The sequence below is a fragment of the Macrotis lagotis genome, chromosome X (assembly GCF_037893015.1).
Source record: "Macrotis lagotis isolate mMagLag1 chromosome X, bilby.v1.9.chrom.fasta, whole genome shotgun sequence".
NCBI lineage: Eukaryota > Metazoa > Chordata > Mammalia > Peramelemorphia > Peramelidae > Macrotis > Macrotis lagotis.
Window position 1 is genome coordinate 365,546,394 of NC_133666.1, and position 25,262 is coordinate 365,571,655.

The window sequence follows — 25,262 nt, forward strand, 5'->3', positions numbered from 1 at the left end:
TATATTGATGCCAGTCTTTTAATAATCAACTCAATAACCAATAATAAACATAATAAAAGGTGAATTCACAATTTAAAACATTCTTTCAAATAAAATAAATTATCAAACTAATGTTGGATTAATATGCATACAAAACTAGAATAACTTGGAATAATAATGATTATAATAAATTTCACTTAAAATGAGATCAAAATAAATTCAATTATACTTGGATCCATATTCCAAATGTTATTACATAGAATCTATAGCTCTTTATAATTTTCTTTGACTTGTTACAATTTATTTATTACTCAAATTATGGAGGCACCAAGAATCCTTTAAAAATGTTTTTAACACTTGCAAAAATCTTCAATAGCTTACAAAACTTAGGCTATTTAAGTTATTATCAAGTTCTGGTATATTATTCACAAAAGTATTCACCAAATCTTAAAATGAAATTTTTAAACAAGTTCATTTTTTATGGTAAAAAAAGCAAGATGTATCTTAAGACAAGTAAATTAATGAGCAAGGCACAAACATAATAATACAGACAAGAATATAGGTCATCAATTTAGCAGTGCAGCTCATCAAGCACATAAATACCTGCAGGTTGCAGGGTCACTTAGTTATTTGCACCCATGGTGAACTATAAGCACAGACAGAAACAGTGACAACACTAGCAGACCAGCAATAGTTCTAAACATTTGTATTTCCATGTCCTATATGTTGTCTACATGTCGAGGTAATGACATGTCCTGGCTGAATGTGTTCCAGATTTGCAAGAGACAATGTAATGGTGTGTTCATAGTATGAGAAGGAGATTATGCCATTGTGACATAAGATCAAAACCTCTAATTCCCTAATCACTTGCCTCTGTCTTTTGTGTCCTGAAGGAAGGAAAAGGGCACCAAATCCTCAGGTGGCTCATCCCCCACTCCGAGAGTATTGTTGGGGTATAGAATCTCTTTGAAAGAGTGCAGGGATTCTTTTAGTTCCTTGTCTCAGTCTATCTGGTAGGTTGGTGCTGATTGAACAAAATGAATGGGCTTACCTCATGTTGTTAGAGAGCCAGAGTTAAAATCATCCCCGTACAAGGACATGTTGAAGTTCAGAATAAATGTTGAGATTCAGCATGCAATTTGCCTCTTGAATGAATTCAGTTCTAGGTTTTCTCCAAGATAAGGAAAGGGAATTTATTTAGGGATCATATTCTTTGGGAGTGACTGTCCATCTTTTCCCCTAAGTTAATGTCCACTTTTTCTGGGAAGTTGATTCACAGTTATAATTCAAATTCTCTTGCCTTCTGAAATATAATATTTCAAGTCCTATGAACCCCTAATGGAGAAGCTGAGAAATCTTGTGTTATCCTGACTGTAGGTCCATGATATTTAAATTGTTTCTTTCTGATTTCTTTTAATATTTTCTCCTTGACTTGGGAATTCTGGAATTTTCTATAATATTCTTGAGAGATTTTATTTTGCAATCACAATAGGTGATCAGTGGATTTCCTCAATTTCTATTTTATTCTCTGCTTCAAGGATATCAGGGCAATTTTCCTGGATAATTTCTTTAAAAATCAAGCCTAGACTCTTTTTTTCCCTGGTCTTGAATTTCAACCAAAATTTTTAAATTATTTCTTCTGGACCTGTTTTCCATTCATTTCTTTTTCTAACAATATTTCACATTTTCTTCTAGTTTTTAATTCTTTTGGTTTTGTTTTATTGTTTCTTAATTTCTCACAAAATCATCAGCTTCCCTTAACTCCATTCTACATTTGAAGGAATTTTTTTTTCAGAGAGCTTTTGTATCACCTTTCCCACTAGTCAATCATGCTTTTGAAGGTATTCTGCTCATTGACCATTTCTTTTTTTTTCCATTTTGCCTAAATTGATTTTTTTTAGGTTTTTGCAAGGAAAATGGGGTTAAGTGGCTTGCCCAAGGCCACACAGTAGGTAATTATTAAGTGTCTAAGACCAGATTTGAACCCAGGTACTCCTGACTCCAGGGCCAGTGATTTTTCCACTGTGCCATCTAGCTGCCCCCTAAACTGATTTTTAAGATATTATTTTCCTCAGTACTTTTTTGTAATTCTTTCATCAAGCTGCTGACATGCTTTTCATGATTTTCCCACATCCTCATTTTTCTTCCCAATTTTTCTTCTTTCTCCCTTACTTTCTTTTCAAAATCCTTTTTGAGCTGCTACATAGCCTGAGACCAATTAATATCTTTCTTTGAGGCTTTATATATAGAAGCTTAGATTTTATTTTCTTCTGAGTTAGTAGTTTGATCCTCCATGGGACCAAAGTAGTTGTCTATGGTTGGATTTTTTTCTTCTGTTGTTTGCTCATTGCCCCAACCCATGATTTGATTTCAACTCTTTTAAAATGGAACTCTGCTTCCAGGGAGGAGGAGGCACTTTCCCAAGCTTTTTTTTCTTATTATTTCATCTATTTATTTTCATCCATATGTACATGCATATGTCCATGTTACAAAATTTCCCTCCATTTTCCCTTCCTGCCCCCCTCCCCTCCAGCAGGGAACAGCCAGGTTAGCATGTTGAATACATGTTTTGATAAACATGTTTACAAATTAGTAATTTTCAGCATGAGGAATTAGGATTAAGGGAAAGTACATAAGAGATAATTTTTATAAAATGATCATCAGAGTCAGAAGAGTTTTTTTCCTTTGTTTTGTTCTGTTTAGGTTTTATTCCTCTGAATGGTTTCCCAAGCTTTTTTTGGAAGGGGAGGATTCAGGTGTTTTCAAGGACACCAATTCCTTCAAGGTCTTATGAAGGGCTTTGGCTGTTCTCCTGAACTGTACTCAGGTCGGTGGATGATTATAACCACTTCTTTCTAGCCTGGAACCATGAGTAGAGTCCCTGCTCCACTATAGCAGTAAAGCTCCTTTGCCTGAGACTGGAGCTCCAGAGTGTGACTTGGATCTGAACATGGGCAAAGAAACAGAGTTGTGTCTCAGGGATAGGGAAGAGACTTCTGCAATCTTCCCGGATTCTGTTACCATTCATGGGCTGAGAGCTCTGGAAACAGTTGCCAGTTGGCTCTGCAGGTCTGCTCCTAATTCCCAGAGCTGGGTCTGCATTGAAGCCTGCACTGCACTGGGCTCCCTGCTCACTATGGTGTGGTAGAATTTTTCTGCTGACCTTCCAAGTTGTCCCTCGCAATCTCTGGACTGAGAAGTCTGGAAACCATCCTTGCTGCCACAGAACCAGGTGTCCCCAGGGCCCAAGGCTCCCCACAGTCTGTTCCTGGATGACTGGAAATGGTTTGGTCTGGTATTCTGAGTGGTGCTGGCTATGCTACAGCCCTTGATAACCCTGGTATAACAGTTCTTTCCAAGGGATCATCCAAATTGTCTTGGACTGGGAAAACTGTTTCACTCAAATCTTTCTGTGGGTTCTCACACTCTAGAATTTGTTTAGAATCACTACTTAGATTGGTTTGGAGGAGAGGTGCTGGGTTTCCTGCCTCCTCCCCATCATCTTGGCTCCAAGACTCCTCCCTAAATCAGAATGTTTAAAGTCTATTGACACACTACCTCCACAGGAAGAAAAAGAAAAAATAAGTCTTTCTATGCTTTAAAAATGACTTATATACACTATATAATTTAATTAATGAAATGTATTCATGGATAAATTGAAATAAATTCTATTAATTGGAAGACTTCTTGGAAATATGATCTCCTCAAGTGAGTGATCAAACTAATGGACCAATACTGCTAATTCCCAGCAATGTTGTTTGCCCAAGATTTCCCTCCATCTCTCCATCTAACTTTGATCCCTACCTTTTCATTAGATTTCAAAATTTCTTCTCACAGCTCTGGTAGGTACTTTAGAAATACTTGTTCAATGAATGAGTTATCTCCTTGGGAAACTTAGTTTCCTCATCTGTAAAATTAATGGTTGGATTAGATGATCCCTTAACTTCCTTTATGTTCTAATATTCCAGGCTTGTGTGAATTTTCAAACCAGTCTCAGAGAACCATAAAACAAAATGTGAATTGTAACATTTTGTGAGCACTGATGGCAGCTAGAGACAGGTCAGTTATCAGATCAATAACCAAAGTGGAAATATGCTTTAGTTCCCACACAGGCACATTTTCAAGTTAGAAAAGCCTGAATAAATTATCTTTCTCAAAGGTTCTTTCTATCAATAAATTATATAATCAGGTAATGTTCATAAGAAGATAATATAAATTTAGGTGGAAATATAATCCTTAAAATTCAAATTATAAATTTTCATAAATGAAGCAAATGGTTTTGACTGAACTGGGTTTTTCTTATCACATCATTCAAAAATTTATTTAATCAAAATGGACTTTTAAAAAAATGAATTATTCTAATCCGTACACGTATATTGAAATTCAGTTCAGAAGTGACCTTTTTTCTGATATTGAACCATAAGTAGGTAGTGCATTCCTTCTCAGAAAACAAATGTATATACTTTTCTGTGTACATGCTATTTCTCCCAACAGCATATAAATTACCTGATGGCAAAGATTGTGGGGTATCTTTCTTTGTTTCCTTAATACCTAGCACAATTACTTGCCCATAGTAGGTTATTATTTTTGTTTTTAAGGCTAGAACTCCCTATCTTGGCTTGAAAGTGTAATAGTCAGTTGTGGATTCTCTCAGTATATTAGCAAAGAAGCATTAACCTACTCCATTTTTCTTAAAGGAGTTGGTTTATTCCTTCTTAGTAAGCTTGGTGGCTCTATGGTTCTTAATATTTTTACTGAACATAGCATGAAATTTTGATGTGTATTAGCCCTTTTTCAGTTCAGTTCTCCTAATCTTAAGTAAACCATGTACAATTGTATACTACCATGCTATTTCCACATGGAAGCCATTTAGTATTTATTTATTGAATCTTGTGAAGGATGTAGTAGTTGGTGCCTGAAAGAAGACTTTACGAAAGATCAAGATTCTTAGTCAGAGGTGAAGATGTAAATTCATTCTATACATATAAAACAGTTTGTACAAAGCTATGCTGTGATAAGCAGAGATGATAAAGAGTGAAAATTATTGAGTTTGGAGCATAGCTGGAAGTCAAGTCTATCAGGAGTCCAGTATTAAAAAATGTAATATAAAATTAAGCAGGAAAGATAAGTCAGAGATGCATTGTGGAAGCTGTCAAAAGGCTTGCTGAGGATTTTGCATACTATTTCATACTAAGCAGACAATTTGAATTGTTCCTGTATTATGAATGACCATGCCTAGATGGAACTATAATTTTAGTTCTTTTGCTGATAATTGAGGAACAATTTTTCAGAACAACATAGAAGTAAAACATTAGTGAGAAGCGGAAAATGACTGATCAGGGAAATTTTTGATACAGAACTGTACTTCCAGTGTTGACAGTTAGTGAGGAGGGGCCTCCCCAAATAAGGGGGAATTCTCACTGAAAGTGACCTTTAAAATAGGTAATTACTTTAAATATATGTTAACCATCAGAGTTTATCTTAATCCTTAAGAAAGAGCAAAAGAGAATTAACATACAGACTTGTTAATATTTTTCTAAGTTTGCAGATTACACAGGCATACAAGGGAGAATCTGATTATAAAGTCAACCCCCAAATGGAAGGTCAGGGAGTCATGGTCCTAATTCTGCTATCCAGGAACTCTGTGCCTTATCATTTCTCATGATCTCCACAAATTTTGCATGTTCTCTTTTAGCATGTCAGCACACCTACTGGCTTTTGGTATAATAGAATTTGTTAATAGAGGCCAAAAGAAATTATCTTTTACTGAGTTATTACAGAAAGATTGTGGAATAGATTTATCCATTATTCCAGGAACAAGTGTTTTAAGCTATAGTCATTTTATTCATTGCCAAATTCTGATGATAAAACAGTATTTGTCTAAGAAAAGAAGTTATCAGTTCTCCCCCTGCCCTTTTAATAGGAACAATAAGACACAATGATTAAATTTCTAATATGAAAGATGAGAATTTCCTCACTAAACCAATTTTTAGATTTGGAAACTGATTACTTAGAAATTCAATAAGGTAATAAAGTTATCTCTGTCTGATTGTTTATAAATTTCAGAGGACTGAAGGTAATTTGATACCTTTTGGAGATTTCTTCCAACCCTATTATCTTATTATTTATTATAGAAAAAATATCTTTGAGATTTCAATTCTATCAAAACCTCCCCAAGTAAGGTCTACTAAAATAACTTTAGAATTTGCAACTTCAAATCTGAATACTCATCATCAAAACTACCATTTATGTAGCACTTTATACTATGCACTAGGCACTCTGCAAATGGACTATTTTTACCCAACCTATGGTAGAGCATTCTGAGCTCATATTGGGCTGATCAGCTATAGTTGGACACATTGTAATTTGTCTCAGACATGATGTGATAGTGATATCATTTTTGTCTTCTTTGATAATGATGAACAAGAACCAACCAGAACGATGTAACTTTTTTAAATTTTATGTCATTTGAGACTCACAACAACATTGGTGGGTCGATATATTATTATCCTCATTTTTCAGATGAGAAAACTGAGGCAAATAGACATAAATGACTTGCCCAAGGTCACACAGTAGTAAGTGTCTAAGGCTGAATTTGAACATCCATCTTCCTTTCTTGGGCCCATCACTCTAGCTTAGTGATGGGAATTTCTGAAGACTTTTCAACTCATGCATTGGATGATATATGTACTATATACAATAACCACAAATGAATTTTTTTGTATATTTTTAAATTTTATGGTTTTTTTATTCTCATTTTGTACAAATGGTTTTTTTTACATTAATAAAATATTCTTGTTTAAGAGTAAACAAAATACCCCCTTCCCCCCATGAATATAGACTCACTTGAGTGATAAAGGGGAGAGAAAAAAATTAAAATAAAAAAATAGTAATAATTGTAGGTATGGCCGGGTAGTGAAATGGACGAAGCACCAGCCCTGGAGCCACAAGCACCCAAGCCCACATCCAGCCCAGTAGACCCAACAATCACCCAGCTGTGTGACATGCAAGCCACCTGATCCCCACTGCCCTGCAAAAACCAAAAAGAAGAAAAAAAAAAGACCCAAAATAAAATAAAATAGCAATAATAGTAGGGGTGGCTGGGTGGCGGACAGAACATTGGCCCTTGAGCCAGGAGCACCCGGGTCCAAATCCAGCCTCAGACACCAAGACCACCCTACTATGTGGCCCCAGGAAGGCCACCCAGCTCCATTTGCCCTGTACCGTCCCGCAAATAGTAATAATAAAAAATGTGCTTCAGTCTTTGTTCCAACACCAACAACTCTGTCATGGGTGGATCATATTCTTTATGGTAAGTCCATCGCAAAAGTTACTTCCATATTTTTCCAACATTGCCATTGCTGATCACAACTCCCTCTTATTTATCCACTACCATGTACTATATTTTCTATCTCCTTTCACTCTGACTGCTGTAGGGTCGCCAAGTGGCGCAGCAGACAGATCCCTGGTCCTGGGGCCAAGGAGCCCTGAGCCCCCATACCACCCCTTTGGCCCAGAATCCACCTGGCCCCATGGTCCTGGACAAGCCTTCCAATCCCAGCCCCTTGCAAAAAGTAAAAAAGAAAATGTGTTATATCTGATCCCTCTCCCCCCATGGTTCATCCTCTCCTCCTTTATTCATATGCCCATCCCTTCCCCCTGCTCCCCCCATCTTTCTTACTCCAGATGTCTATACCCCATTGAGTATATATGCTGTTTCCTCTCCTAGCCACTTCTGTTGACAGCAAAGTTTCCCTCATTCCCCCTTGCCTCTCCCCTTCCATATCATTGCAATAGCTCATTGTTATAAAGAAAAATCTTATTATATGAAATATCTTAGCCTATTCCCCCTCTCCTTTTTCTTTCTCCCATTACATTTCCCTTTTTTCTATTGACTCTATTTTTACACCATATTTTATCTTCGAATTCAGCTTTCTCCTGTGCTTCAACTATAAAAGCTCCCTCTACCTGCTCTATTAGCTGAGAAGGTTCATATGAGTATTATCAGTGTCATTTTTCCATGCAGTAATACATGCAGTTCATCATCATTAAATCTCTCATATTTTCCCCCTCTCTTCCAATCTCCATGCTTCACCTGAGTCCTGTATCTGAAGATCAAACCTTCTGTTCAGCTCTGGCCATTCCAAAAGGAACATTTGAAATTCCCCTGGTTCATTGAAAGTCCATCTTTTTCCCTGGAAGAGGACATTCAGCATTGCTGGGTAGTTCATTCTTGGCTGCATTCTAAGCTCTTTTGCCTTCCAGTATATTATATTCCAAGCCTTACGAGCTTCCAGTGTAGTTGCTGCTAAGTCCTATGTGATCCTGACTGCAGCTCCACGATATTTGAACTGTGTCCTTCTGGCTGCTTGTAATATTTTCTCTTTGAATTGGGAGTTCTGGAACTTGTCTATAATATTCCTAGGGGTTGGTTTTGGGGGATCTCTTTCTTGGGGGGATCAGTGGATTCTCTCCATTTCTATTTTGCCCTCTGCTTCTAGAATATCAGGGCAATTTTCCTGTAGTATTTCTTTGAAAATGATGTCAAGGCTCTTTTCCTGATCATAACTTTCAAGTATTCCAATAATTTTTAAATTATCTTTCCTAAGTCTGTTTTCCAAATCAGTTGTTTTTTCAATGAGTTATTTCACATTTTCTTCTAATTTTTCATTTATTTTTTGGTTTTGAAGTATTGATTCCTTATTTCTGGTAAATTCATTGATCTCCCTGAATTCTATTCTTTGTCTGAAGGATTTTTTCTCCTCAGAGAGTTTTCTCATCTCTTTTTCCATCTAGCCAATTTTGCTTTTCTTAAGGCATTCTTCTCCTTCATCACTTTTTGAACTGTTTTATCCATTTGACCTAAGCTGGTTTTTAGCATGCTATTTTCTTCAGCATTTTTTTTTGGATTTCCTTGACTAAGCTGCTGACTTCATTTTCATGTTTTTCCTGCAATTCTCTCTTTTCCCAGTTTTTCTTCTAACTCCCTCATTTGATTTTCAAAGTCTTTTTTGAGCTCTGTCATAGCCTGATCCCTGTTTCTTTTTTCTGGGAGTCTTTAGATGCAGGAGCTTGTGTTTCCTCATGTTCAGACTCAGTATATCCATCCTTCTTGGGATCATAGACAATATATTTCTCAATGGTGTTCCTCTTTTTTCTCTGCTTCATAATTTTCCCAGCCTAAGCCTGTTTTGGGGGTGCTTCCTGAGCTTTTGGGGCACTCCCACAAGGGTCTCAGTGTGTGACCTTCTTTCCTCCCTCCTGGTCTGTAAATAACTATATGCTCCCATCTGCCATGGGCCTGAGGTGGAGGGGACTGCTGCTCTTTTGTGTGGGGGCCTAGACTGCGATCAGGATCTGAATGTGTTCAGAGCCCCATAGTCCTGTTCCAGGGGCAGAGGACAGAGCTCTGCAGTCTCTCTCTTCACTCCCCTCCCTCTGCTCAATGGGCTCATGATCCGGAGCCTCCTGCTTACCAGCTCTGCCTGCTTCTCTTCCTGGATCTGCACTGTCAAAAGACCCTGCTGCTCACTGTGTTCCCTGGGGGCTGGGCTCCATGTGCTCGCTCTGGCAGAGGTCCCCCACTGTTCCCCCACTTTGTGTCCAGTGCTCCCCGGGGTGCAGCTCAGGAGACTCCCTAGCTGCTGTGAGCTGGGGCTCCCAGCACCCTGGAGCTGCCTCTGGGAGGCTGAAGTTCTTTCCCTCTGGCGGGCCACCCGTCTGGTGGCCCCCCCTCCAACCCCTGGGAGCAGAGCCTTTCTACTCTTTTCCAAGTTACCTTGAGTAGGAGAACTGCCTCTCTGGGTCCCTTTGTGGGTTCTGTCTCTCCAAAGTTTAGTTAGAGTCCTTAGCTTATGAGTTTTATCAGAGAGCGCCCAAGACTCGATCCTTTCTTGTCACCATCTTGGCTCTGCCCCCCCAATAATTTTTAATAAATATGTGCAATAGACTTGAAAAATTAACATAGTAAAGAATAGTGCAATAATTTTGATCTTGTAAAATATATGCTAAGCAGTGACTTATATAATACAGAGAATATACCAAAAGTGCAGGACTTGTAAACAAACTAGCTGGAAACTGACAATAAAACAGAACTTGAATTTTCTGTCAAGTTAATTTTCTGTCAATTTCCTGTCAACAATTTTCAATGCAAGAAATGAAAAAAAATTATTCATGGTTGCTCATAATTACTGACTTCAATATTTCACTTTATCTCTATTTGGGTCAATAAAAGACCCAACAATTGTTTTAATTTGTGAAGGAAGCATTGCTGAATGTTGACCCTGGCTTTTTGTAAGAAAAAATATTAAGATCAGTAAAATCTAAAATGTGGAAAATACTATTTAAACAGGAGAAAATTTTAAAAGTTTTAAAAATCAAACTTTTAGCTATGAAAGATGGAATTTGATGTAATCAATTCAAGAAAGGTAAAGGTTATGGAAAGGGTTATTAATTCAACAAGCAAACAAGCACTTTTTAAGTACCTACTACATGATAAATAGGGCACTGGAAAAATAATGTAGTGTGTGATTAGGAGAATATTTTAATATTTTAACTGTTGGAATATCTCCCATCAAGATCAAGATGGGTACAAATTCTAGTTCCTCTCTCTCTCTCTCTCTCTCTCTCTCTCTCCACATATATATATATATATATATATATATATATATATATATATATGTATATGTATGAACACACACACTCGTCTGCAACAATACAGCAAATTCTAATTTGTCCTCAATGTTGCTGGAGAATTGCACCAAAGTGACCAAGACTAAGAAAAAGTCACCAGAAGATTCTAACAATGAAAAGTAATGAATCTATTTTATTTGGGTATATCATTTAGAAATTTTTCCTGGTACTCACTTCAGGCAAAATTGTATATATACATACATACATATATATATATATATATATATATATATATATATATATGTATATATACATATATACATATATATATATACATATACATATATATATTTATGTCTGTATGTGTATGCATGTGACTTTTTCCCTTTCCTCTCAGGTGAAAGAAAGGGATGACTCCAAACACATTTGCTTTAGTCCATACCTTCCTTTATTTCTTTATGATTTTTTTTATTGATCATAAGTCAGGTTCTTGAAAAATGTATATCTTCAGTCAATGTAAAAATCGCAAAGGTAAAGAATTTCATGGTGCCATATTCTTAGTAGGAACTAATTTCTCTTTTTCCCTCTTTTGAATTGTGCGAAGCAATGGGATGAAGTGACTGAACCAAGATCACACAGCTGGATGATTATTAAGTGTCTGAACTCGAATTCAAGTTCAGATCCTCCTGCCTCCAAGGCCAATGTTCTTTCTACTGTTCCACCCAGCTGCCACAAGGAGCAGATTTATTTATTTTAAAATATTATATTTCTTTTCCAGTTATACACAATAGTAGTTTCTACCTATCATTTTTGTAAGGTTTTGCATTTTACACTTCCCCCCCCACACCCTTCCTTCCTTCCCCTTCTCACAGAAGACAGTCTGATAATCTTTACATTGTTTCCATGCTATACATTGATTGAAACTGAACATCTTGAGAGAGAAAACATAACATTGAGGAGAAAATAAAATATTAGAGATAGCAAAATTATGTAGTACATAAGACACTTCTTTTTAAATTGATGATAATAGACTGATCTTTGTTTAAACTCCACAGTTCTTTCTCTGAATACAGATGGTATTCTCCATTGCAGATACCCTATAATTGTTCCTCACTATTGCACTGATGGAGGGAGTAAGTCCATCAAGGTGGATCATCATCCCATGCTATTAGGATGTACAATGATCTTCTGGCTCTGATCCTCTTACCCAAAATCAGTTCATGCATGTATTTCCAGGCTTCTCTGAAATCCCATGCCTCTTGGTTTCTAATAGAACAATAGTGTTCCATAATATACATATACCATAATTTATTCAGTCATTCCCCAATTGATGAACATGCACTCAATTTCCAATTCTTTGCTACCACAAGCAGGGTTTCTATGAATATTTTTGTATAAGTGTTATTGTTACACTTTTTTCATGATTTATTCAGGTTATATACCCAGTAGTGGGTATATAACTGCTGAATCAAAGGGTATGCACATTTTTATTGCCCCTTAGGCTTAACTCAAGATTGCTCTCCAGAAAGTTTGCATGAGTTCACAGCTCCACCAACCAACAATGTATTAGTGTCCCAGATTTTCCACATCCCTTCCAACATTGAACATTGTCCTTTCTGGTCATATCGCCCCAATCTGAGAGGTGTGAGATGATACTTCAGAACTGCTTTAATTTGCATTTCTCTAATCAGTAATGATTTAGAGCAATTTTCATATGACTTTGGATCACTTTGATTTTCTCATCTGTAAATTGCCTTTGTAAATCCTTTGACCGTTTGTCGTTTGGGGAATGGCTTGCTTTTTGTTTTGTTTTGTTTTTTTTTTATAAATTTGTCTCAGTTCCCTATACATTTTAGAAATTAGTCCTTTCTCAGAAATACTAGTTGTAAATTTTTTTTTCCTAATTTATTACATTTTTTCACTCCCAGCTACAGTGGTTTTGTTTGTGCAAAACGTTTTTTTTTTAATTTAATATAAACAAAATTATCTAATTTGCTTTTAATGATGGTCATAAACTGCTTCCCTTTCCATAGATCTGGCAGGTAAACTATCACAAGGAACTAATTGCTGTATATGCACACATTTTCAGAAAAGAATGCCAGTGCCAGGAGACATCTGCAGGGTAAGGAATAAACATTCAAACCTTTCCCATGCTTCCCTCCCTTTTCCCAAAATAAGACTTTTTGACTTATTTAAATAGGCCAGGTCTCATGTGAAAGTGAAATATCTGTTTAGGTGAACCAAAAAGAGTCTCAGAGCATTTCTGTGGTTTCATTATTTCTGTCAATGCTTCGTTTCTATATTTCCTGCATTGTCCTATTGGAAGAAAACTCCAAATGGCATTACAACGAATTGGACATAACTATAAAATGACTGAACAAGAACAACATCAACAACCAGAATGATCCCTACTAATTTCAGATCAGGAAATTGATACACATAATTGAGGCACAAAAAAATCTTAGACCCATAATAAGGAGGAGAGGGCTAGAAAAAAAAGGGGGATGAAGTCTTTCACTATCCAAACCAACCAAAACATTTAATATGATAGGGAAGAGGAAATTGAAATCATATTCAATTAATTTCACAGTTAAAACCATGTGCTTTCCAGTAAACCTTAGTAAGAGAAGCTAGATAGCACAGTGGATAGAGCACCAGGCCTGGAGTGAAAAGTTCAGGAGTTCAAATGCAACTTCAGACACTGAATACTTAACTAGTTGTGTGACGTTGGGCAAGTCAATTAACCCTGATTACGTCATATCCAGTGCCATCTTCAATAATCTTGATTCATATCTGGCCTCTGGACACAGATGACTCTGGTGGAGAAAATGAAGCTGGTGACTTAGCACAGCATCATCCTCACTCTAATCCAGTTAACATAGTTGTCAATACATCTCCTCCCTGATGCCATATTTTTCTTTGTAAATGAAGGACAAAACATTAGTCCCTTAGTATAGGGGTGGGCACCTATGTGGCATAACAGATATAGCACCGGCCCTGGACTCAGGAGGAACTGAGTTAAAATGCAGTCTTAGATACTTAATAATTGCATTGCTGTGTGAGCTTGGGCAAGTCACTTAACCACATTGCCTTAAATAAGCAAAAAAAATAATATAGATGTGTTATGAATTATGGAATAGCATAAGCAGAACTTGGATCAACCCAACCACTCAAACAACTCCAACTCAGCAAAAAGTATTCATAAAGGGTGAAAACTCGGTAGCTTCTCTTCTGCTGTGTTACTTCTGCCAGCTGGAAGGCTCTGAACTAGTTCCAAAAGCAAACCAATCTATTATATTTCATACAAATGTTGTTGAGCCAACTCTTATTATATAAGTATCGAGATCAAGGTACACGTACAATACATAATAGAAACCTAGAGAATATAAATGGAAAAAGTGATAGGCTTCTAAGTTATAAAAAGCAATATGAGATAAGATCCTGTTTAAAATTAAAGAGGATGCATTCTATTCTCACTCTCTCAGTATAACTTCCATTTCTCCCATATGGCTACTCTTCTCACATAAAATGAACAGAATTATTTTTATCAACTGTATTGCACATTTTATGGAAAAAGCTATCTTTTTTGATAAGCAACACCAAATATCTATAAATCCTGTAGTAAAAATCACACCACAGTATTGCTACTTTTGATGCTTGAAAAGAGAAGAAATTAATTCCCCCAAATAATGTGAATCAACTATGGCTAATACCTATATATATATAATAGATAGATAGATAGATAGATAGATAATCCAGAATAGTGTTTTTCTAATTTAAAAACTCAAATATGTTGTAAGTCTTTCCATTTGAAATTATTTTAACTTCTAATAAATGATGCAGACTAGGCCAGGCCACTTCACTAACCTGGTGATGTACTAGACATTTTCTCCAGTCCCCATTAATTTTCAACAGTAAAACCAGTAATAACAACTCAAATCAAAGATGTATCATATAGAAGAAGTAAAGTAACTATAACAAGAAAGAAGTCCAATCAAGTAATAGCCTCATAAATTATCAATGGAAAAGGTTAATTCAAATACTTTCATTTATCCCTCCCTTCCCTACAAATCTCCATGCTCAAGAAGGGTGCATAAATTAATGGATTTGTGATCATGACTTCATTCAAAACATTTCTGCACTTTTGTTATTTTTGTTAGCATCCCTGCTCCTATCCTTCCTATTGCAATAGATATCAGATATTGACTACACCCAGAAACATGAGAAAGGGAACTTGAGGATCATGATCTGTTTTGCTGACACTGGGTTGATTTAAAGAATACCAAAGTAGCAGATTTGATATTTAGGATACCCACTCTACTTTTGCAAAACAGAGATGTTGATTCATCCTAGGTAGAGAACTAAAGAAATGACAAGGTCCTGCTGAAGCCTCTTCAGATTGTTTGTGACAACTATCATGTTTCCCTATGTATAAAACATGCCCCTTTTTTAAAAAAAATGGGGTCTAACAACTGGGAATATTTTATACAGTGCTTGTAGATTTTTTATTTGCATTTCCCTCTTTTTTGTGCTTGTTTTTTTGCTCATTTTTGTAGAGTTTTTTCTTTCAATTCCCATTTTTTATGCTCATTGTTTTGTACTTATTGCTTTGCATTTGTTACTGATATCCCAGGTTATATTTTACCACATTCTTCCCAGAAATGGCTCAGAAAAGATTTTCATACAGTGCTGAATTCAAGTTCAAAGTGATCCAGTTTGCAAAAGTGAATGGAAATTCTACAGCTCAACATAAGTTTGATCGTCCTCCAATTGAGAAAACAATCTGAGACTGGTTACAAGAAGAAACTCTTTTGAAAATGCCTCAGTAGAAGAAGGCCAAGAGAGGCAAGTCAATCAAATAGTTTGATTTGGGGATGGAACTTAAGATATGGATTGAAGAGCAAAGGGCAATTGGAATTCCTGTGTTCACAAAGATGGTTCAGCAGGAGACAAAAAAAAGAATTGCAGATAAAAAAGAAGTTACTGAGTTCAAAGGAGGACCCAATGGTGCTTCAGGTTCATGAAACAGAATGAACTAAGCATGAGTCCCTACACCAGAGTTGTCCAAAAGATGCCTAAAAGTTACAAGCAGAAAGTCTTTGATTTCGTAATGAATTAAACTTGTGTTTCATAACTTCATGTAATACATTATTTTTTTCAAATTTTGGGCCCCCAAATTAAGGTAAGACGTATATATGAAAGCATCTTATACATGGGGAAATATGGTAATTGCTAAATAATTTATGAAACAGAAATCATGACTTGAGTTATTGTTTTGTTGAATATCTAGACTTAAGAAAGTTATGAATAGGAGTCCCGCAGCAGCTGCAGCCTGAGACCTCTCTGGGCTTGGCAGAGCCCAGGATCCAGCCAGGGAGCCGGCAGGCGGGCAGGGGAGGGGGCGCTCCCTAGAGTCCCAGCAGGTGGAGGTGGCCGGGCCGGGCCGGGCCGGGAGCTCTCCAGTAAAGTTGGGCACGTGTTTGCGGGAACTCCAGGCGGGCGGAACAGCCACGGTGGGCAAGGCTGCGGCGACCCCCGCGCGGGTCCCAGAGAGCCCGGAGGAGCTCCCTAAGATGAAGATGACCCGCTTCTACTCCAACAGCTGCTGCCTGTGCTTCCATGTCCGTACCAGCACCATCCTGTTGGGCATCTGGTACTTGATCATCAATGCCATGGTACTTCTCATCCTATTAAGCACCATGGCAGATCCAGATCGGTATCACTTAACCAATTCTGAACTAGAGGCTGACTTTGAATTCATGGATGATGCCAACTTGTGCCTTGCAACTGCAATCTCCTTTCTCATGATCTTGATCTGTGCAATGGCAACATATAGTGCATACAAGCAACATGCAGCCTGGATCATCCCATTCTTCTGCTACCAGATTTTTGATTTTGCCCTTAACTTGCTGGTGGCAATCAGTGTACTTGTTTATCCAAATTCAATCCAGGAATATATAAGACAGCTGCCTCCTCAGTTTCCATACAAGGAAGATATCATCTGAGTGAATCCTACCTGTCTAGTCCTTATTATTCTCCTCTTTATCAGCATTGTTTTGGCTTTTAAGGGTTACCTGATTAGCTGTGTCTGGAACTGTTACCGCTATATCAATGGCCAAAACTCTTCTGATATTCTGGTTTATATAACCACCAATGATACTACGGTGCTGTTACCACCCTATGATGATACTACTACAGCCTCAACTGCAATGGGTGTAGGGGTAGGGGCAGGTATGGGTATGGGGGTGGGTGCTGGGGTGGGTGCTGGTGCGAGTGGAGGTGATGCCGCAAGTAAAGAACCCCCACCACCTTATGTATCTGCCTGAGCCAAAAGGTGGCTTGACATTGGAAACAACAGCTTTCCTCAGACAGAATATTCAGAATATTCAGATATGTGCCCCCTATGGTTGCCCATCTGTCTGTCTTCTGTGGATCTCTTGTTATTTTCAAACCCTGATATGTTAAAAATTTATTAACAATATCTTTTAAAATGTGCTTCAGTTATATCTTCTTCCTGGGCTGCAGAATTTTTACATTTGCATTAAGCCAATAGTAGGTTCATTTGAAAGAATTCCTTACATTCAACATTTGGGAAAAACCAGGCCTTGAGTCTGAAAACAGTCTTATTTGGTGCCCATGAAAATTTCTAAAATAGATAGAGGTGAGAAATATTCACCATCTTTGGGACCTTTAAGTTTTGAAAATATATAGAATAAAATTAGGGACAAAAAAGGGTTTTCACTTCCTCTCAACAGTTCTTGATGTAGGCCTGATGCTTACTGAAGTATCTCACTTTTTATTTTGGGGAATGGGATAGACCTTTCAACTATCACAGCATTCACCTGATAATCCTTTGTATGACTTAGAAGTCAATAGTTTCCATGCTCCAATTATGTCTACTGCCTCCTGGGCAAAAGTTACTCTTGTCTTTTTAAGCTCACTCAAACTATAATTCCATGAGGAGGAGTGCTCTGCAGAAAAATGATCCCCAGAATAATGAGATGCTGATACTGGTCTAATTAAGCCATGGACTTGAAAGAAGACTGGAGCTAACCAATCTCCTTTCATTGACCCTTCAACCATCCTACCACTAGAAATATGTTCAAGTTATAGTTCCATTCTCTAACTGAACTTCCATAGAGGTTTGATATTTAAGATGCAAAATCAAGAGTGTTTAGAATTTCAAATCACTTTCTCAGTTCTTGCTTCTTTCCCTCAAGAGACCATGACTGGGTCTAAAACATATACAATAGAACTGGTGGTTTTTACACAGAATAAGCTTGTAATTTCCCACATTACCTAGGGAAGAAGTCAGAGAGTCCCTACAGTGTTTTCTAAGGCAGTTTTCTCACCTGTAAAGTGAGAGAATGTTGAACTATATGTCTAACATGGCTTATGTTCTCAAGTCTATATGATTTTGATTTCTCAAACCATAACACTACTGTTATATCTTTGGCCACCACTATTTTCTATCTTCCCTGACACTGAGTCCCTCTCTAAAGCTGTAGGTTTCACGTGTTATATTATTCTTGAACAGACCTAGGAGAATATGATCTGCTCCCTGCTCTCTCTGCCTCTTCCTCCTTTCATAACCTCCTATAATATACCCTGAACTCTATCCATCTTGATTTCATGACTCTACCCTCTTCTGGGGCATCCCCAAACAGCTTCATTCATTTTACTATTTCTGATGGTAAAGTGATAGACAGAAAAGTAGGAAACCCTAGGGTTCCATTAGAATGGGCCAGGGAGGAAGGAGGGAATGAAAGAACAGGGAAAGAATGAGAGTACATATCTACATAGGTGGGTGAGGTATAGGCACTAGTGAAGGGTCAATGCCATCTGAGTCTGGTTTGTTCTAGAGCATGGTTGTATGACTTGCTTGGGCATTAACATATTTTTAGTTGACTTGATTTATATTGAGCAAGTCCTGTTTTACAAAACTATTTTCAAATTAAAGGGAACTTGATGGGAGAAAAGAACCATCATCTTATTCAAGAGCAAAACTCCCAGAAGAGATTGCAGAAGGTCCTTAATGAGGACAAATAACTTGGTAAATTGATGGAAGAAAGGTTTTCTGGGCAGAGGTCTACAGAAGTTGGAAGAGTGAGTTGTTCAACTCGAGAAAAAAAGAAACTCAAGAGTCAAAGACAACTGCTCCTGGGAGTTGAAGGCAGTATACATTTTTCCCTGAAGTTGGGGAAGGAAATGGATGTGAGGAACAGTATCCAGAGAGTGATATGAGGCAGAGAGAGGAGCAGGTCACCCAGAAAATGTTTGGTGGGTTGCAGGTCAACAGTTTGCTCTCAAAAGTCTGGTGAAAGCCAGTTCCTAACTCTTCCTTGCCTCTTCCAGTTAGGGTGAGGTCCTGTTGCTTGATCTCACTCATTAAGACTACCCCAGGTCACTCAAGGAGGTTGTCTAGCCCAGTCTCTGAGCCACATAGTTAGTAAAACATATACCTTCAAACTTAGGCACCAAGATTTTCTTTACCTCTGTCTGCCCAGCAAGTGTTACTACCTCTTTGCTTTTCTGCTTGTTGACCCTCTGAAATGTAATGCAAACCCCAATTTCCTCTGGGTAGATGGATACAGGACTTTTCTTCCTGGTTATTAACTTCCTAAAGAACTGAAGAACTTTGATACATTCATTTGTTTGAAAGTCAGCAACTCCACTATTTGTTCATTGGTTAATATAATCTATTTGAAGGCTTCCTGCAATGAAAAGTGCTATGTCCTCATGTCTAAGAAAATAGCCTTTGGAACTTCTGAGAATGCTGCCCCATGGACCACCCCCTTTCCTGAGAATTGTCATGTAAATGCTACACAATTTCCATGTGAATAAGAAATAAATATCATGTTTATTCCCAAAGAACAAAAGTTATGAATAAAATCTTAGTGATGAAGATTAAATTAAAATAGCAATGTAAATAAGGTTACTCCCCCATCTATCCAACTGCTATTCATTTATGAACATACACCAGAAAAGTATTTAAGGCAGGGATCTAGTATGCATGGATATGTAGTATCTGAAGAAAAGAAAACTGGAATTCATCTGTGATCAGTTTTATCTTCCTAGAAACTAAATGAGGCAAAGGTCATGAATCATAAACAATTCTAATTCCCCAATGCACATTGTGACCAAAACAACTTTAAGATTCAGGGCTACTTCTGAAGGTAAACTTATTGTTGGAAAGTCTGGATTTGGAATCTGAGCTTGAGGATAAAGAAGGTGGAAAAGACTAGAACTTTCAAAATGTTCGAAAAGACTAGAACATTCAAAATGTTCAAAAAGAATAAAATTGGTGTTAAAAAACTGAAACATACACAAATAAATCTACACAGAATCAAAAATATGTTCTAAAACAAAAAAAATTCAAAAAATCTCTAATAAACATTTCAAGATAAGGAAAATTGAGCCAACATTTACTGAAATATAGACCACTGCAAGTGAGTATAAAAATAATACGAATAAATAAAATACATGCATGTCTAATTTCATAGCTGGTTGACTTTAGTGTTGAAAAGAAGGGACAGATGAAGCAATATTCTTGAAAAAATTAATGAGAAAGAAGGAGAAAAGTACATGGAGAAGAATTAGAAGAAGAAAGAAGAGGAAGAAGAAGATGAAGAAGAAGATGAAGAAGAAGACAAAGGAGGAAGAGGAGATGAAGTGATGATAGATGCATGATATCTCAGTGTCAAAAACTGCTGATTTTTAATTTGTATTAAAGTAAGTTAAAGAAATCCAATCAAGAGAAGGGGGATGGGGGTTATGGTATAAAAGAGGAAAAGGTAAAAAAAAATTCTGATTTAGGAATAAATTGAGCAAAATTTCAAACCTGTTTGGATTTAGCAACCTAATTATGGGTTGTTTCTTGTCCTTATTTACTGAAGAAAAACAAAATGATATCATTCTGCTTGAGATGAGCTACATGTTGTCTGACTATGACTGATCAAACCAATATTAGCTCAGAATGTTCTACCACAGACCAGGCACAAATTGTCCATGTGAACACTTGGTGTGATTAATCTAAACATATATCTCATGTTTCCTTTGAGCTGCTTCAATTCTGCATTACTCATATTGCAATAGCAACTGATGAGGGCATGCTACACTGGACAGTCCTATGCCAGTGCCTCCCATGCTGCATAATCAATTGCGAACTTCTAACCTGCTACTTCTGATCACTTTGTAAGCATTTATCCTGTGTGAATTCTCCTTAAAATAGTCTTTTTGTCAAAGGTACTTCTGACATTTGAAAAACAGGACCAGTACATCATAGTTGCAGTAATTGTAGTAATGTTGAATGTGTGGCAGTTTAACTTGAGAAAAGACTTCAGAGTCTGGTATACTATCCTGCCAGAATTTTCCTAATACAATTTAAATTGAAGCAATTTAGTTTCCTGGCATGACACTGGTAAACTATGCAGGTTTCACAGGTATACAGCAAAGAGGTCTCTACCACAGTTCTGTAGACCTTCAGTTTGGTAGTCAATCTAATACCTCTTCTCTGCCATATTTTCTTTTGTAATCTCCCAAATACTAACCTAACTCTAGCAATGTGTTGAAAATATCAATATCAATATGTATCACCCTGGGAAGTACATTGCCAAGGTAAGTGGACTTGTTCACAGAACTCAAAACTTCTACATTTGCTGTAATTGACAGCTCCACATATGGATGTGGTGTGGTGCTGACTGATGGAGCACCTGTATTATCTTGGTCTTAATTGTTAGGTCAAAATTAGTACAAGCAGCAAAGAGAATCGATTCATACATTGTTGTATCTCAGCTTCAGATGCTGCATTGAGTACAAAATCATATGCAATCAGAAAATCAAGCACCAAAACTCCTTCCACTATTGTTTTGTCTTATAGACTATTCAATTTGAAGAATTTACCATTAATGTGGTAGCTGACCTTGATTTCCATAGTGAAGGCATTTCATAACCCAGTTGAAAACATGTTAAACATCAGGGGAGCAAGGACACATTCATGTTTCATTTCACTGATGACGGGAAACCATGAAAGCATTATCCACCATCCAGAACCTGGGCAAGCACCTGGGCAGGTATGTCATGAAACTGATATACAATATTGATGAACTTCTCTGAGAAACCAAATTTTGACATAATTTTCTATAAATCTTCACAATTGAAAGTATCAAAGACCTTGGTCAGATCAATAAATGTTGTATGCATACCTCTGTCCTGCTCCTGGTATTTTTCCTGGAACTTTTGGGCAGCAAAATACGGTTATTGACTGTTCCTTGATCCCTTCTGAAGCCACACTGTCTCTGAGGGAGGTGATCAACTTCTAGGTGAAGGAGCAGTCTATTGAGGAGGATTCTGGAAAGAATCTTACCAGCAATGACTAAAAGAGAAATATTTCTGTGATTGTCACAGGACAATCCATTCCCTCTACCTTTATGGAAGGCTGCTAGGTGGCACTGTGGATAGAGCACTGGCCCTGGAGGATGGGAGTTCAAATATGACCTCAGACATTTGACACTTACTAGCTGTGTGACCTTGGCCAAGTCACTCAGCCCTGATTGCCTCACATCCAGGGCCATCTCTATTTGTCTTGATTCATATCTTGTCACTGGAGAAGAAAGTCAGGCTGATAACAAAGCACAGCACCCCCCTGAAATACAGTTCATGTGCTTGTCATGGCATTACCTCCTTTATGTTGTGGTCTTCTAAAATGAAGGACAACATTATTATTATTATAAAGAGAAATGGAGGAACTCTTGGGGTATAAACCACTCATATCATATGTACTGGAAAACTTCAATCAGCTTTTTTAGGAGCAATGAACCCCCCTGCATTATAACTCTCAGCTGGAATAGAAACAGAAGCAAACAGCAGCAGGTGCTTTGCCACATGAAAGTAGCCTAATGGTATTCAATTCCTATTCTTAAATTAGAATTTCAGGTAGCCATGGATTGATTCCAACTTGAGGAAAACAATCAGTGGCTTCCACATTGATTAATAATGGTCTTTTAACAATGGAAATGTTCAGTCCATCTCTCTAGCATCATACTCCTATCACTAATCATTGTGGTTAGATCACCTGAGTAGTTGAGATGCAATAAATGTCTTTGCTTCATGCTTTCAGGTCATCATAAAATCATTTTGAATTGTAACTATCTACATAAAACTGAATTTCATCTGCCTTCTTCCTGAGTCAAAAATCCTGCATCTCTCTAAACTTTATCTATTCTTTTCTTTTAAGGGAATTAAATGTTGCCTTCTTAGAAATGGATGATCTATCCTGCTGTTAAACCTGTGGAGTTCTTGTTTTTCATTTAGAAATTTCTGTATTTCCCCATCATTTTCATCAAATCACTCAATGTTTGTGAGTGTTCTGACCTATATGAGCAAAGGTAGTGCTGTACACCAAATCTCTGAAAGCTGTCCACTCATTTTATGCTCCATTTTTGCCAATTGTATGTTGATTCAACTTCCCCTCCAAGTTAGTAACAAACTGTTACTGCTCAGAGAAGCACTCCAATCTCTTGGCATTAATTCCCCTGGTAGTCATCATTTCCTTCATTTGAATGTCAATATTTAACTCAGAGAGGATACCTTTGATAATCCAGCCCTCTGCATCATACATTGCCTTTGTTATTTTCACAAGCTGTCTCTCTCCAACTTACAATAACATAGTCTATTAGATGCCAATGTTTGTTGTGAGGGTACAACAGGAAGTTTTATTGGGTTTCAGAATTGAAGACAGTGCTTGTGATGAGATCATGAGATGCCCAAATCTTCACTAGTAAGGGAAAGTTGCTGTTGTTCTATTCCTCCCAGGACTTCTTGCCATGTCTGGTAGTCTGAATCTACTTCAGTATTAAGGTCACCCAGAATTTAAACTTTTCCTCTTTGGCTACATTGAAGATACAGGTCTCTAGATTTTCATATTTATTTTTAAACTCATCAATGCTCAACATGATGGGAATCATAGGAAAAACTTGTATTCTTATAACTTTTACTAAATTCTCTATATATTGTAGAAATAAGATCTTAAATATCTATATCAGAGTCTTGCTATAAAAATTATTCATTCTAAATGTGAAAAAAGTCTTTTAATTTAATACAAATTCTCTGTTTCATATTTTGTTATGCTCTCTATCTCTTCTTTGATCATGAATTCTTTTCCTCCCCATGAATCTGAAAGTTATTCTGTTCCTTACTTTTTTTACTTTTTTATAGTATCACCACTTGTTTGTAAGTCAAACATCTATTTTGATCTTATCTTAGCACATGGTATAAGATATTTGTGAATACCTTCTTGATATCTTTTTATTTTCCAGTTTTTAACAGCAGTTTATTGTCAACTAGAGAATTCTTATCTCAAAAACTGGGATCTGGATTTATTAAAAACAAGGTTCCTATGAACAACATTCTTTAAAGCACCCTGTTGACCCTCAGTACAAGGAAGGAACTCGAAAATATGCCCTAAATATTGTATGTTTTCCCTAATCTAACTCTGCCCTACTTACCATGGCAGGTTGAGACTGTACTCCATAATCAAAACATGTGTAGATAAAGGGCACTGGCACATGCTTATGGATTACAAGAAATGTAGTGGTTCTATAAGATGATATCTATAAGATGATTATCTATTATTTTGAGAAAGCTTTTTAGGTGTTGAATACAAATAGTAGACCTGACTGAACCAGGTTGGCAAATGAAGGTCAACTTACCAAAGTTAGAATTGGACACACATTTGTATGGGAGAACAGTGAAGTTGATATAGGTTTCAAGATCAAAATTAGTCTAATCAATAAGATTACATTCCACCCCAAAGAAGTGAAAAGTAGAATCATGACAATAGGATTTCCATTTGAAGGAAAGCAATATGCCATCATGATCGATACTTATCCTCCAACCATGATAAAGCTTGATGATATATATATATTTGTGTCTCTAATTCTAGTTCTGTCTCATTCTTTCTGTTTTTTTGCATGTATATATGCAAATATATAAAACATATATATATATATACTCATATGCATATTGGGTTACATACATATAAACAGGTATATGTGTATTTGTAAAAGCAAATCATCAACATGATTAAAAAGATTATGCTGTAATTCTGGGGGACATTAACTCCAATACAGATTATTAGACATGGCAAGGAGTGCTTGGAAGGGGTGGTGTAATAAATAACAGTAATGGTCATCTACTTTGGAAGATTTGTGTATCTCATATCTTTCTGATCACCACATTGTCTTCCATTTACTTAAACATAATAAAACTTTAGGTTACTCCCTTGTAGAAAGCTTTATTTAAATGCACTACATCATAGCAAGAAGAAGAGACAGATAGGTTGTGAGAATAATGAAGGTGGTGTGTAATGATGAGTGCTGGATCAATCATAACTTCATGCTCTCCAACTTAAACATTCACATTCAACCAAAGTGGCAGATTCCAAAATAAGGAGACTGCCAGAAGACAAAGTCAATACATTAAAGTGCTTCTCCAAATATCTATTACTACCATGGAAGGAAAGCTTAGCCAACATGTCATTGGAAATAATGAAGTAGAAAATGAATATGCAACTTTCAAAGGATTATTGTACAATAGCACATGTTCTCATCTGGACAAGAGCTCACAAATATCAAGATTGGTGTGTTGAAAAT

The 25,262-nt window shown here is 36.9% G+C and overlaps 1 pseudogene; it reads left to right on the plus strand.

Annotated features, from left to right (window-relative positions):
* The first annotated feature begins 2,929 nt into the window (after nt 1-2,929).
* LOC141499128 (lysosomal-associated transmembrane protein 4B pseudogene) lies at nt 2,930-16,937 on the plus strand (annotated as a pseudogene).
* Nucleotides 16,938-25,262: the final 8,325 nt, after the last annotated feature.